At 47.5% G+C, this 14207-nt stretch overlaps 1 protein-coding gene across 2 annotated transcripts in view; it reads right to left on the bottom strand.

Annotated features, from left to right (window-relative positions):
• The window catches only part of Drd2 (dopamine receptor D2), a 63937-nt gene extending 50333 nt beyond the window's left edge, over positions 1-13604 (bottom strand). For both annotated transcript variants that reach the window (NM_012547.3, NM_001409379.1), the window contains exon 1: positions 13293-13604. The gene's annotated coding sequence lies outside the window, so the exon portion shown is untranslated. The remainder of the gene's footprint in view (positions 1-13292) is intronic.
• Positions 13605-14207: the final 603 nt, after the last annotated feature.

Genomic DNA, 14207 nt, shown 5'->3' with positions numbered 1-14207 from the left:
AGATCTTCCCATACTGAACCATTTGCTGGAGGGATTCCCAGCTTGCCTTAAGTGTGTAAAGAATTTCAGGAGCAACCCCAAGGCTTAAGTTGTCTTCTAAGACCACTGCTGTCTTAGAATTGAACATGTGCTATGGGGAGAGACGACTATCCCAGTATGGCCACTTGCAGTGGGATGGATGAATGTCCCATCTTGAGTGATAAGAATCCCATTACCATCTTCAAGGGATTTAGCAATCAAGTGAGGTGAGCAGGCCAGCCAGTAAACAATTTACAGTGCAGTAGCATGCAATACTATGCTGCATGCTGGGTATCATATAGGAAGAGCCCAGGCAGGCCAGGCAAGGTAGCAAGTAAACCCCACGAAGGCATCCTACGAGAGTTGATGCTTGTGCCAGCTGTAAAGACTGAGCAGGGATCAGCCTTCAAGGTCAATGGCACAAGCATTCAGGTAGAAAGACATTGTGTTGAGTGAGTGGTTCCGACATACTGGGTGCAGAGAAGGAGTGGGCACAACTGGTCTATTCTCTTTCCTGTTCTTCTAGCCTCCGTTTCTTCCGTCTCTCATCCCTGTCTTTCTAACAATTCACCGCCTCTCTCCTCTTTCTTATTCTGTGCATGGGAGAGGAGTGAGGTCTATGAGTCCACAAGCTAGTGAGGATGCAGGAAAAAAATGGTGAGACATGACCCAGGACAGAGGAATGGCCCATGCCTCAGAGCAAGCTATCCAAGGACATCACTTCCTCAGCACGCTCTCCAATCCCTGTGCCTCATTACCACTCCCTTACAGTTTTGTGAAGACTCTGGTTCTCAAAGGCCCCTGCCACCCAGCATGTCACTACCCCTCTTTGTCACTGTTGTTCACTGATTCTTCGTCTTCCCCCTTGCTTCACAGAAGTTGCTGACACCCAGCTTACTGGTTTTTACGCAACTCCAAGTCCTTCCATTGATGTGTTGGATGCAACTATCTTGAAATACCTTGATGTTTTAGCTATGCGACCTTCAGACCTTCCATTCCAGTCACTGTTTCCCATGACTGCATCTTGGGCCCTGGATCATCTGTTCTGTGTCCCTACACTAGGCCCACAACCACTTCTGCATTCCAGCACCATCACTCAACAAGTCTAGCTTGTTCCAGTTCCCTGTCCCCACCAGCACCATCAACCTGTTGATTCTGTTTGCTCCTATATCCACAGTCACTGTCACGATTCAGATTTCCAGGCCAGAAGTGAGACACTTTTATCAACTCCCTTAACACACCTTGCTCTCACTACGCCATAACCATCCTTGGCTTCTCTGCATCCCCTCACCCTCTGCAGACCACCAGTCACCAGGTTCTAGTGTCTTCATAGTTCCACTGCCCACCTTGTCCAGGTCACCTACCTCACTGTCCTACAATTGCAAATCCTTTACTGTGCCTCTTCCAGAACACCCCCTGTAGTTAGTTCTCCCTCAAGGAGCCTCTGCGTTTTGGGATGCAATTCAAACAGATTAAGTTATTCTTCTGTTTAAAATCCAATCCTTAAAAATGATTTTTGATTTCCTTCGGGTAGAAACCCGTTTCCATCCTGAGTCGCAGAGGTTCACAGTGTGGTCCCTGGTGATGCCTCTGGCCATACTTTGTACTGTCTTCAATTCAAACTCTACTCTTTATACACTGTGTTTATAAAGTAATCCACAGTCTATCCTGAGGCTAGCTGCACAGAGGATGGATAAAAGACCTGGAGCAGGAGAGAGTGCTGTTCCTTTGCAGGGTTCTCTTGTGGGGTTCCCTTGCAAGGTTCCCCTGCTGGGTAACACTGTGTTCTTCTAGAAAGGAGTCAAATCCTACTTATCTCGTTGCCTTGTCTGCAACAATGTCTTTCTTTTCTTCAGAAGAGACGATAAAACGCAGGGTACACTTTGGGAAGGTTCCTGTGGACACCCCCATTTATCCTAATAATTATAACAATGATACACATAAATGTTCTAGAAACATCATTTTTTGTTTATGTGTCCCTGGATGAGTTTGTGGGTATCATGTGAGTGCAACACAGGTATGTAGAGAGGCCCCTGGAAGTGCAGATAAGCTGGCGGTGAGCTGCCTGATGTGAGGGCTGTGAGTCAAACCTGGTTTTCTCTGCAACAGCAGCAAGCGCTCTTCACCACGGAGTCATCTCCGTGGGCCTCAGTAAATGCCAATTCGAGAGATTGTGTATGCCTTGTGCTGAGCCAAGTACTTGATATGCATGATCCATTGACATAAAATAGAACCCCATCAAGTAGTGCCATCATCATTTTATGAGCAAACCATTTTATGAGAAAACAAAATTCTGCATTTCAAAAAGGCACTGGTGTCTTGAGCAGCATCACACAAGTCACTAGTGACCAAAATAAAATAACGGAAACAAAATTTTATCACTCTGGCTTCCAAGATCATATTCTGAATTGCTTTATGATACTGATTAATAGATGTCCTATCTTGTTTTATGAGTGTCTCTCTGTGTGTACATATGTGTATATATGTGGGTACACATATATGTGTGTGTGCTTATGAAGAAGTCAGTGGTTGACATCAAATGTCTTTTCTATCAATTCTCCAGTTTTGAGTTGATCTCTCACTGAACCTGAGGCATGCTGACTCAACTGGACTCTCTGGACTAGCTAGCTCCAGGGATTCCTGTCTCTGTGTACCTGTCCAACTCTGGGATTGTAGATACACATACCTGACCATGCCTGGCTTTTTACATGCGTGCTGGAGAGCCTGACTGAGATCCTTATGCTTGAATGGTAAGCAGCTGCTGACTGAGCCATCTCCCCAGTCCAATTCACCATTTAAAAAAATGCTGCTGGGAAACATAGATACAAGATAATATGACTAAATATACTAAATATACTCTTGCAAACGGAGATCTGACGTTCCTTGCCAAACTGCAAGCTCCAGCTTCAAACACAGGGTCCCCTGAGAGCACTGCAAACAATTCCAAGCACAGGTCCGCCCTAAGTTATCCTGTGTCCCCAGGCTAACCTACACTCATACATCTATCTGTCTATGTTTCCTTGCTTCTCGGTGCCTTCACCTTGGCATGAGTGTCTGGCTTACGCAGGCATTAACAACCCAGGACCTCTCCTTCCCACAGGCTATGGCAACTACCCAAAATTTTCAGCCCAAGCCTGACATAGCCACAGCAGCTAGTACTGATGAAGGATGAAGGGAAAGTGTGAAGCATCTCGCTGCTGGTACGCTAACACTGGGGAACGCTACACATATGGCCAGACTCCTGTTGAACTTCAAGTGAGTAGAGAGTGTGACGCTGTCAGGAAGTGTGACACATCACTTACTGGCCCATCCCTCACCTGTTCCACAATTTAAATGACAACCGAGTGCCTAGTGTCACTTTCAGATATACATTTTCAGGGAAGTATGAGACAGATTCTCCACTTCAAAACCCTCTAGTCTAGTGGGGAAAATGAGAAATTCACAATCAAAATATTAGCACTATGATGGCAGTATAAGGGGGGGACAGCTCCCCAGTCAAGTGCTTGCTGGGCAAGTGTGAGCACCTGAGTTCAGATTTTGAGCACCCATATAAAAGTCAGTTCATACCTTTAACTCCAGTGCTGGAGTCGGTGGGTAAGACAGGTGGAATCCCACCCCACATTCCACCACTCCCTGGGGCTTGCTGGCCGCCAATATAACAGAAGCTATGAGTTCTAAGTCCAATGTGATACCTTGTCTCAAAATAATAAGTTGAAGAGAAAGAGGAAGACGGGAGATGTTGGCCTCTGACCTCCACATAGCATGCACAGGAGTGCGAGCACTAACACATACATGTGCATTCACATGTATACAACACACACACACACACACACACACACACACACACACACACACACACACACACACACACACAGCTTTGGAAAAACAAGATGCCAAAAACAAGGCAGGGCTATGAGAGGGTTGGGGGCGTGGCTTTGGGTAGAGCTCATGCTGAGCATCCTGGGGGCGGGGTTTGGGTTCAGCCCCAGCACTGAAAACACAAAAGTATGAGATGTCATAGGTCAGTGACTCCTGTCCCAGCTCTGTGACTCTGAACAAATGTTGCTCTGTCTCTCTGATCTTGTCTGCAACCGCAGGATGTGACAACGGCCACAGTGGGTTTCTGCAAGGAGCTGTCAGGACAGTGAATATGAAAGTGTTTCACAGATGAGGGAGCCTATTATTGCTTGATGGGTTCTGAAAATTAAAAGAGGATTCCGAAATGCTGAGTATCACCACCATTGTTTTACAGGGAATAAGACAATTATTTTAAATGCTTGAAAGTGAGTACAAACTACATGATTTCACTGTCTGGAATATCTGTCTCCCCCTCGATGTCTGAACAGCTCACTTCCACATCCTTTAACTCCCTCAAGTGTCTCTCTCTCCATAGCGTCCATCCTGGACATGGTATTGAGTACAACAAAGTTATCTCTGGTTCCACACCTCTGCCTTCCCAATCACTATAATCCTAATCTGTTCCTGGGTATGTGTTAGCTTCCGAAACTCAGTAATTTGCTCTTTACATAAACCCCGGGAAGGCTGAGATTTTTGTTGTGTTCACAGATGAATTTGCAGCCAAAATGAATACCTGGCACACAGTAGATGTTCAAGAATAATAGCTCGATGGGAATAAGAAACAGAATTTATGTCGCATAGCTCTCATGGCAGAAGATACCCAGAGAATAGGGATGCGGGAAGGCAAAACATGGGAAGGAGAAGTAGGTCTGAAAAGATGATGGTGGAGGGACTCCTGACCATGGTGTGCAAAACACAAGCTTCCAGTCTGTAGGATAACACAAGCAGAGAGGCCATTGAGAGGCTTAAAAGAGGCAGTGTCAGCCATTTGTATACATCAGACGGTGACTAGACTCCACGCAGTTTCGGAAGACAAGTTGGCATAATCGTAAAGGATAATCTCCAAGTTTCTGTTATCTGTTGTTGCATAATCAATTATCCCTGAGCTTAGCGGCTTAGAACAATAACTATGTTGCCTTATAGATTCTGTGGGTTAGGAATGTTAGCAGCTCAGGTAAGAGGTTCTGGCTTAAAGTCTTTCAGAGGTTCCAGTGACAACGATATGGGCTATTGTCAATTGAAGTCTCTTGTCACTTGAAGGCTCATCTGGAGAGCCTTCTAAGACAGTTTATTCAGTAGCTGAAACTTCAGCTCTTTGCCGTGTAGATCTTTCCAGAGGGTTCCAAGCACACCCCCATGGCATTTTCTAGCTCTTTCCAGAAAAGTGATGCAAGAGAGAACTGGGTTGAAGCTGTTATCTTTTTTAGATTTATCTTTAGAAATCACATTCTGTCCTTTAGGCCTTGCCCTATTGGCACACATGTGTGTCCCTGTTCAGTGTAGGAACAGATCATACAAGAACATGGATGTTGGGAGGTGGGGAGTTTAAAGGCCTTGGAGGTTGGCTACGCTGGATTGTCACTAAGGAAGCTGCAGGGATAATTGGAGGGCCGTGTTGGTTTATGGACATTACCAGTTTTCCCTCAGCTCCTTCGAGAATATGGACCACAGATGTATTATCTTTTATCAAGTCATAGCAGTCCTTTGGTTGTGTACATCACTAAAGAAAATCTGTGCATCAGAGCATGGATCCACCACAGAGATCCCTGCATCCTTGCCTTGAATGCTAGTTTCTGGTTGTCAGTACTTCTCTTCCTAGACCTGTTATAAATGAATGAAAGAGCTGAAGATGCTCAGAATCTAAAACAGGAACAGCCAAGGATGCTAACCTGGGAAGAGAATCTGCAACTAACCTTCGAAAATCTCTTCCCATCACTAAGAAGCAAGCACATGTTGTCTGACTGTAGCCAAATCACATACAAGAGTCCTTCCCAGGGAAAGACTCATAGAAAGACCTAGGAGGATAAGTCACTTTCTGGATTGGAAAGCATCAGCAGCAGAAGCTATTAAATTCCACTCCTTTCTTATGAAGAATTGTGCTTCGCATCAATACATGAATGGCATTTGTTTCTGCTACTAACATCCCCAGAAGATGGAAAGTATATGGGTTGGGGTTTTTGGGGGGAGGGGTCATTTTGTTTTAATCTGCTCTGTGTGTGTGTGTGTGTTGTGCATGTCCATGTGTGCAGATGCAGAGACCAGAGGAGGACGTTAGGGGGTCCTGCTCTACCATGCTCTGCCTTATTACTTGGACATAGAGTTTGTTACTGAGCATAGGCTGGCGTTCAGTAAACCTGAGCCACTCTCATGGCTCTGCCCTCCCCTACACTGATGGGATTATAGAAGCACCTGACCATGCCCAGGTTTTTACACGAGAGCCAGAATTCAAACTCAATCCTCCTGCCTGAACAGCAAATACTCAACCACCAAGCATCTCCTGAGCCCTTACCTCCTATCTTAAATTTTAAATGGCCCTTTTCAGAGTGCACATCACACTGCAGGTCTCTGCCAATTAGGAAGGATCAACCAGCAGGTGAAGGACTTCGGATATTATGGGATGGGGTGGGGGTAAATGGGGCCATGTAAAGCCATCACCAAGAAGACTGATGCCTCCTCCTGGCTTGTGTGTGGGGGGGGGGAGGATATGAGAACTCAGCTGTGCCTAATTCAAAGGGTGACAAAGCAATTCAAATCCCTCTTCCTTGGGATGAGTAGGAGTTTCTGACAGGTGCCGGCCAAATAATTTTGGTAAGGATAAATGTAGAGTGTAAGAAAGAAGCATAAATTTGAATCCTGTGGAGGTTTAGCAACGTCATTTCAGAGATGTAAAATCAACTTCTGAATTAGGGTGAAGGTGGTTATTGGTGACAGCCCCTATGGTGAGCTGAACAGGGGTCTTTCCAGTGCCTTGGGTCTGTTCCCTTCGGTCATTATCCCCAGCATTAACACTGACATTATCACCACTCATACAGAACGCCAAGGTGGTAGAGATTAATCAGTCTGTCTCTGATCACACAGCAAGAAAATGTCAGAGTTAGAACCAGACTCCAAGCCTATGAGGTCACAGGCTTACCTGTTGTCAGAAGTTGCTTTAAGGGGTTTAATAGGGAGCAAACTGTTGGTACACAATATCCACAAAATAGATGGTGAGATTCAACAACAGGCCAGAAACCTAACTTCTTTCAAGGTAAATATCATTTTTTTCTATCAATTTAATGGAGCCTCTTGTGCTGTTGAATCCTGAGGGAGTCCAAATGTATTAGGAGGCATATTGGCTCCCTTCTTTTGTACCTTAAGAAACTTGTGTGTGGGTTAGATGTTCTGATAAACAATGCGTAGGCCTCTCCTGTCTCTACCCCACCCCAGAAAATAATAAACCAATAGGTTAGCTCTTAAAGGCACCTCTCAGGAATTACCCCTCTATCGGTTGGCTCTCAGGTCTGCTCACCCTTTCCTGTTTATGTAGTCCAGCAGCCGAGTCCTGAAGACAAGTGACTGATCAATCCAGGCGTTTGTTAAAAGAAAATAACAAACAGGCCCAAATGTCAACAGGAGTTTGCTTTTCATTCCTTAGACAAATGGAGTCACTCAGATACAGGAAAGAAGGCCCATCACCAAGCTCCAGCTCTATTCACACCATGTCCCTTGGTCCTCCCTCCACGTTGGAAGGAGTGTATGACAGGTCTGACCTCCATTCTGCCCCTGCCTCCTGAACCTAGGATTTCATCGCTCACCGAGGTACATTCCTAGTGCACTGCCGACAGAGGAGCTCAGATCCAGGGTGAAGCGCAACTTCCCAGGTAGTCCTCAAATTCAAGAACGCCCGAGAGTAAGCTCTACTTTCTTAGCATCATCTGCAAAATTTACAAGCGCTTTGCTTATTAAAGAAGACTTATCCAGACAGAAGAGATAGCTCAGTAGTTAGGGGCACTTGTTCGGCAAGCCTGAGGACCTGAGTTCATATCTCCAGCGCTCACATAAAACCCAGCCATCTCCATGCACACCTATAATCCTTGCAGTGAGGGTGGAGGAACCAGCCAGTCTATCAGAAAAGGGCAAACCCAAGTTTCCGTGAGAGGCCCTGTTTTGAAGGAATTAGGCAGAAAGTGCTAAAGCAGGGCACCCACATCCTCCCCCAGCTTCTGCACATGTGTGCAAAGAGCACATGAACGAACACACATTTTTCTTTCTCTCTCCCCACCTGCCACACATGAAAGAAATAAAAGAAGACTCTCCCCCACCTCCCGGCTTCTCCCTTTCTCATTACTTATGCCACTTACATAAGTCAGCAAGGCCTGGTATAGAACCATCACACAGTCTGGCTTTGAATCTCCACCCTGCACCTTAGCTTGTGTGAGCGACTTACTTCTCTAAGGCAGTGCCTCTTTCTCTGCCAAATTGGGGTGAGAAGAGCACCCACTCCCAAAGCCGTTACAAGACAGTGAGCTGAAATGGGCAAGTCATGCCGATCAAAGAGCACAATGTCCCACACACAGCAAGTGAGTGCCAAATGTTGGGGGCTATAATGATGAGTCCAGCCATGGTGAGGGAGGGGGCTGGTGAGCGGGCCCAGCTGTCATAAGCAGCCATGCTAAGGAAGCTTGCGAGCCAGGTTCTTTCTCAGACCAAGGGTTCCCAGGGAACAGCTCGTGATGTTGCTGCCTGGGGTAACAGGAAGGAACTGAGGCATTTATACAGCAGGCAACAGAAATAATTTCATTTCTAATGCCTTTCCCCTGCTGGGCCACTTAGACCTAAACAATAACAACAAGGCAGAGGCAAGAACAAGGGGGGGGGCAGGCACATTCTGAAGGAGTTCGGCGATGAGTAGATGGGGCCCCAGGACTCATTTTTCTCCCAGTCATCTACAGTGGAGAGTCCCTGGGGCCACAGCTGCAGTTCTGTGCTGACAGGCAGTGCTTGAAACCACTAGAGGCTAAACCCTCTCTCCGGGACCAAGCTGACATCATTCTAGGGCTCTGGGGAAGTCAGGGGTCCCCCCTTCTCTTCTTCTGTGGGCAGACAGCACACTTGCCTCTTGACCTCCTAGGAAAAGAGGAAGTCCTTGCAGGTGATCTAAGATTATGGCAAAACTGCCCATGTTGCATGAAGCATGGGTTCAGTGTACTCTTAACATCAATCTATTCTGGGAGCCGCTGCAAGCACTTCTCTGATCCTACATTTACACACACACACACACACACACACACACACACACACACACACACTCACACACACCACACACACACTCACACTACACACACACACTCACACACACACTCACACCACACACACACCACACACACACACACACACACACTGCCCCGTAATCTCCAAAATGTTCCAATCAATCCCCCAGCCTCTGAGTTTGGAGCATTGCAACAATATGGCCTCTTCTATCCAAGGGAGTCCCAAGGCCCCAGTGACTGATCTCTGTCTCCTCCCTGTATGCTGCAGCCAACAGGAGCCTTGGCTCCTCCGAAGAAGAACATCTCTGTGTCTCCCAGGAAAAGAATGAAACACTCTCTCCAGGGGGAAGCTTGTCTGCCAAGGGTGTCAATTTAACCCATTCGTCAGATTGAGGTAAAAGGGACAAAATTGAGGCAGCGTGTGTTGTCCCAAAGGCAAGTGTCTCACCTTTCTCTGGACTCACCTGCAAAACTGAGAGTCTGAGTCTTGGTTTTATCTCTCCTTCATCATCACAGGCTGACACTATAACCAAGCTATTTTCCCAGTCTATGCATTTAGGTAATAAGATTCTATCATATTTTTAAATAAGAAAAAACCTTCCTTCAATTACATGAATGATGCGGGGAAATGAGAGGCAGAGCCTATTAGCACTGGACTCCAGCACCCTTAGAGGTTCTAAAAAGTACAGCGATAGCATCAGACTACCACCCAGGCTCAGCAAATAAACAGCTTTCACATCCCCAGTCTCTCCATAAATTATTAAGGGTGCACAGGCCCAAAGACAAGCCACAGCACCCTTCCAGAGCCATAAGATGCCTTTATGGATAAAAAGAAGGGAATGTGATGCTGGAGTTCAGCTAAGTGACTAGAAACATGGGCACACAGAGGAAGGTTTCTGGTGAGAAGCAGAGCCGAGCTGCTTCCTTTCTAGCATCTGTGGGTTTGACGCATACCCTACGTGACCAGAAGTGTCTTGCTAAGCAGAGCACCTAGTAGGATTGAGGTGCTTTGGTCACTAAGTCAAATCAGAAAGTCCAGGAACTGATAACTTGACACTACTCTTTTGGGGATAACAGGAGGAAGCTCAGTATTGGGAGACAGTTGCCTTGTTTGGAAACAAGGTCATCCAGCATGACCTCCAAGGAATCCAAATAATCTTAGGCTCTAAAGTCCTGTTGACAGCCTCTGAGAGAAATGTAGATGACTGGGCCATATTCTACGTTTTCTCCAAGACTTCCAACCTTAGGTAACAGTTGATACACAACACAATTCTGGGAGGCTCTGCAAACATTGCCTTCACGAAATCTCAGCTTGGATCAGACATAACCTGTGAAGGTGCAAAAGCCCTTCCTGCTCGGGTTTTGTAGGTGAAAAATATGAATCTCTTGAAGAGGTAGGGTTGGCTCAAGAATGTCTCATCATATGTCACACTCACCCCATGTGCTCATGGATGTATGCATGTTTGCACACACACACACACACACACACACACACAGTCACTGTATGACATTCACAGCCACACTTCTTAATATCATAGTGAAGTTTTCATTAGCAGGGGAGCTGGAGACAGCTCTCTCTCTTTCCATGAGAGTCCATGTATCTTTCCCCTTGCCCTTGTTTCTCAGAGAACATGACACCAGACCCATTTGGCCTCAGCAGATTGATCTCAGGAATATCTAAAGCAATCTTTTTTCTGTGACTCTGAGCTCCCCTCCATTTCCCTTAGTATTAGAGGGGAAGCTGAGTTTCTCTCACGTTGAGGTTCTTCTAAATTATTCTGGAGATTAGATTTGCAAGTTATAAACAGAAATAGATAGACTCGGAAGGTAGACAGTTGATGGCTGATTCATCCCCACAAACTTTCCAGTTTATGGAAGAAAGAATCAAAGCAGTAGATTTAAGGAGACACTGCCAAGAAGGAATGAGTGGCTACCAGCCTTGGGAAGGAAGATGTGCTACTAGGCTGAACTAATCTTGTCTTGGCATTTCGAGAGCAGTTGGTGATCGCAGAAAGGTCCATCACTCACAAGAGAGGATGGGAGAGAGACACACACTAGGCTGGCCTCCAGAAAACGACAGAATTCACACAAGACTATCTTCATCCATATTGGTGAGGCTTAGGAAAACAAAAACAAAAAACAAACAAAAAGCCTGGAGAATTGTGGAAGATTGGAAATCGGGTTGCACTTTTGCACCCAGGAAAGGGACTGAATCAGGTGGATGGTTCTTCTATTCCCAGCCCCATAGTTGAAGAATTTAACTTGAGTAGCTTTAGGATACAATGTGATGAATGACACACTTTAATTTATGTCCATTAAAAAATGTACACAGATTCTCTTAGAAGTCCTAGTTTTCATGATAGATATTTTCCCCAAAGCATGCATATATATATATATATACATATACATATACATATACATATATATATATATGAATCACTCAGTTAAACATAACATCATGGGCCTCAGCTCTAGATTCTAAATCAGCATTTATTGCAAAAGAGGCAGAAACATGAATTTTTAACCAGCTTCCCAGGTGACTCAGATGCAGAGGCTTCTTTGCAGTCGCTTAGGGAAATACTACCTAGGACCTCTACATCAGATGAGAATCTTCATTTTCCAGGCAAGTAAGGTTGATGGAACTCAGAACACTCTTTAGGAGACGAAAACTGAGAAATGCTGGGTTTGTAGCTCAATAGTAGAGCACTCCATAGTGTATACAAGACCCTGGAATTGATACCCAGTTGCGCAAACAAGCAAGGACCCCAGCCGGGAAGTCTCCACTTATCTCTGGGTCCAATGCTCCCAAAACTCTTCCCTGCTCCACATTTGACTTCAGAGATGTTATCGAAGTTCCAAGAAAACAGATTTGTAGTGCATTTGCAAACATGAAAACACAAAGTCCAAGACAGGGGCTTGAGACCCAGTAAATCAGCCTCCCAATTCTCTTGAAATCAGTTGCACTCATGTAGGCTGCTTTCTGCCCACCCTCAGCAAACAACGGCACATAGGAAAGATGAAAAACTGCTTTCTCAAGTGGCCCTAATGCGGCGGAGTGGATCAGCCATAAGCACAGTATTTGCATCTGAAGCGGGGTTCAGGGGCAACGCTGAACATCTAGTTCCCAAGGAGAGAAGCAAGGATTGTCCTAAAAGGTTTGCAGCCTAGTCGGAATTCGTAAATTGTTGAGTGTGCAGAAGGACCTAGAGAGGGAGTCCACACGCTGGATTGCACCTCATCCAAACTCAGGAGCCCCAGAAAAGAATGTAGCCCCAGTGAGGAAAAGATGACTCGCTGAAGCAGCTTCCCTCTGGCTGAGAACAAGGGCCTATCCCCAGAGAGCTGCAGTGCTGTTCCTTGTGTCCATGGCGAAGCCTGTTGTGTAGATGGCAACGGGCTCTCTTACCTCTGCTCCTCAAGAGGAACCTCATAGGCTGTCCGCCGCAAAAAAGAAAAAAGGGAAGTGCTCTGTTTGACGCTTAGAGAAGCTTCTCCTCATATAGACTTAGTGGGCTCTTGATCCATCCCAGAGATGGACAGTCACCCTCTAGCACAGCCTGTCTCGCCCCAACTGCCACCTACACTCCCAGAGGAAAATGGGTCTGAAATACCCGGCTTTCTTCGGGACTGGGTGACAGAGCAGCGGCAGAGAACGGGAAATCAGCACCAAGGACAGCAGAAACCTAGGGTGGGAGACCGCTCCCGGAAGCAGTTTCACCATCAGCTAGGCTTTAGCCCTTTCCAAAATCTCAGACTGCACCAGTAACAGAAAGGTCAAAAACAACCCTTCTTCCTTTTGGGTGGTGGGAAACTCTAGTGCTCGCCCGGGGTCCTAGTCTTGAATACCAGGAGGACAGTGCCTTACCAAATTCCTCGAGGATCAATCACCCTCCGAAGCCACAGCTACACCCCACTGTTACCCAGGATAAGGACTTCCACCCAGACAGGACAGAGCAAAAGACGCTAAGTTAGAAGGACTGGGGATGACATCCTTCATGTTCCCGACGCCCGAGGCGCAATCTGCCCGTCGGAGACTCAGTGTAGAGGGTGCTCCGGGACAGGCGGCGCTAGAGTGGCTGGACAAACTTCTGTTCCTGGCCGGTCAGCTCTGGACGCTTCGACCCGTGCAGAAGCCACAGACTGTCGTTCCACCCCGCCGGTTCTTACCTTCAAGCCATATGGCGCCCGGGGCCAGAGAAGGCGCCGGCTGCTCGAGGCTTCCAGCTCCCGCCGCATCCACGCACGGCCGCCCCTCCGGCAGCCGTCCGGGGCCGCCGGTCCCCTCCGCGGGTCCCTCGGCTTCCGGCCCCGCCGCGCCGTTCAGATCCCCGGCGGGCAGCCGCTCGGCCGGCTCGGGCCCGCGGGGAGCAGTAGACCGGCCGCGGCGGGGCAGGACGAGGCGGGGCGGGAGGACGGGAGCGCAGCGCGGGGACCAGGCGGGAAGGCGGGCAGGAGGCGCTGCGCACAAGAGGCGACCAGCTCCGGCACTGAGGCTGGACAGCTCCGCGGAATCAGAGCGCTGCGCAGGAGGAGGGGGCGGGGTCACCCTGGCCACGAGGCGCCCGGGAACCCCGCCCCTTGTACAGAGGCCCCACCCACCCAGGGCCCCAGAACTATCTCTGCACTGTGGGGCCTGGGGAAGGAACCTTGAGAGCTGAGACCGAGAATCCATCTCTGGCTTTGAGTGGGGATAGCCTGTGCTCCGGACTGCTCGCCGGTGTCATCCTATACTTTTTAAGTAACACCCTGCCCATCCAAACCTACTCTGGTCTAGCAATCACAACACCAGCGGGTCGATCCCCTCCTTTGAGGAGTCAGGGCCAAGGGCTAGCTGAAGCACTACGTGTGGTACATCAAGTCTTTAAAGGAGAAATAGATTCCGGAAGGATATCCAGAGTCGGTGTACAGACCTCAGGTCTGAAAATCACAGCAGTTCGTTCTGCTGTTGTGCTTTCTGAGAGGAAGACTTGGGCAGAGCAGATCTAAGATGGGAATGATAAAGAAGGCCGTGAAAATTCTAGCTCACCCTTCCGTCTGCACTGAGGAGCAGGAGGAAGAGAAATGTGATCTTCTTCAGCCCTG

The sequence above is a fragment of the Rattus norvegicus genome, chromosome 8, assembly GCF_036323735.1.
Source record: "Rattus norvegicus strain BN/NHsdMcwi chromosome 8, GRCr8, whole genome shotgun sequence".
In the NCBI taxonomy this organism is placed as follows: Eukaryota; Metazoa; Chordata; class Mammalia; order Rodentia; family Muridae; genus Rattus; species Rattus norvegicus.
The sequence above is the reverse complement of the archived record's forward strand: the minus strand, read 5'-3'. Positions and strand labels throughout refer to the sequence as shown.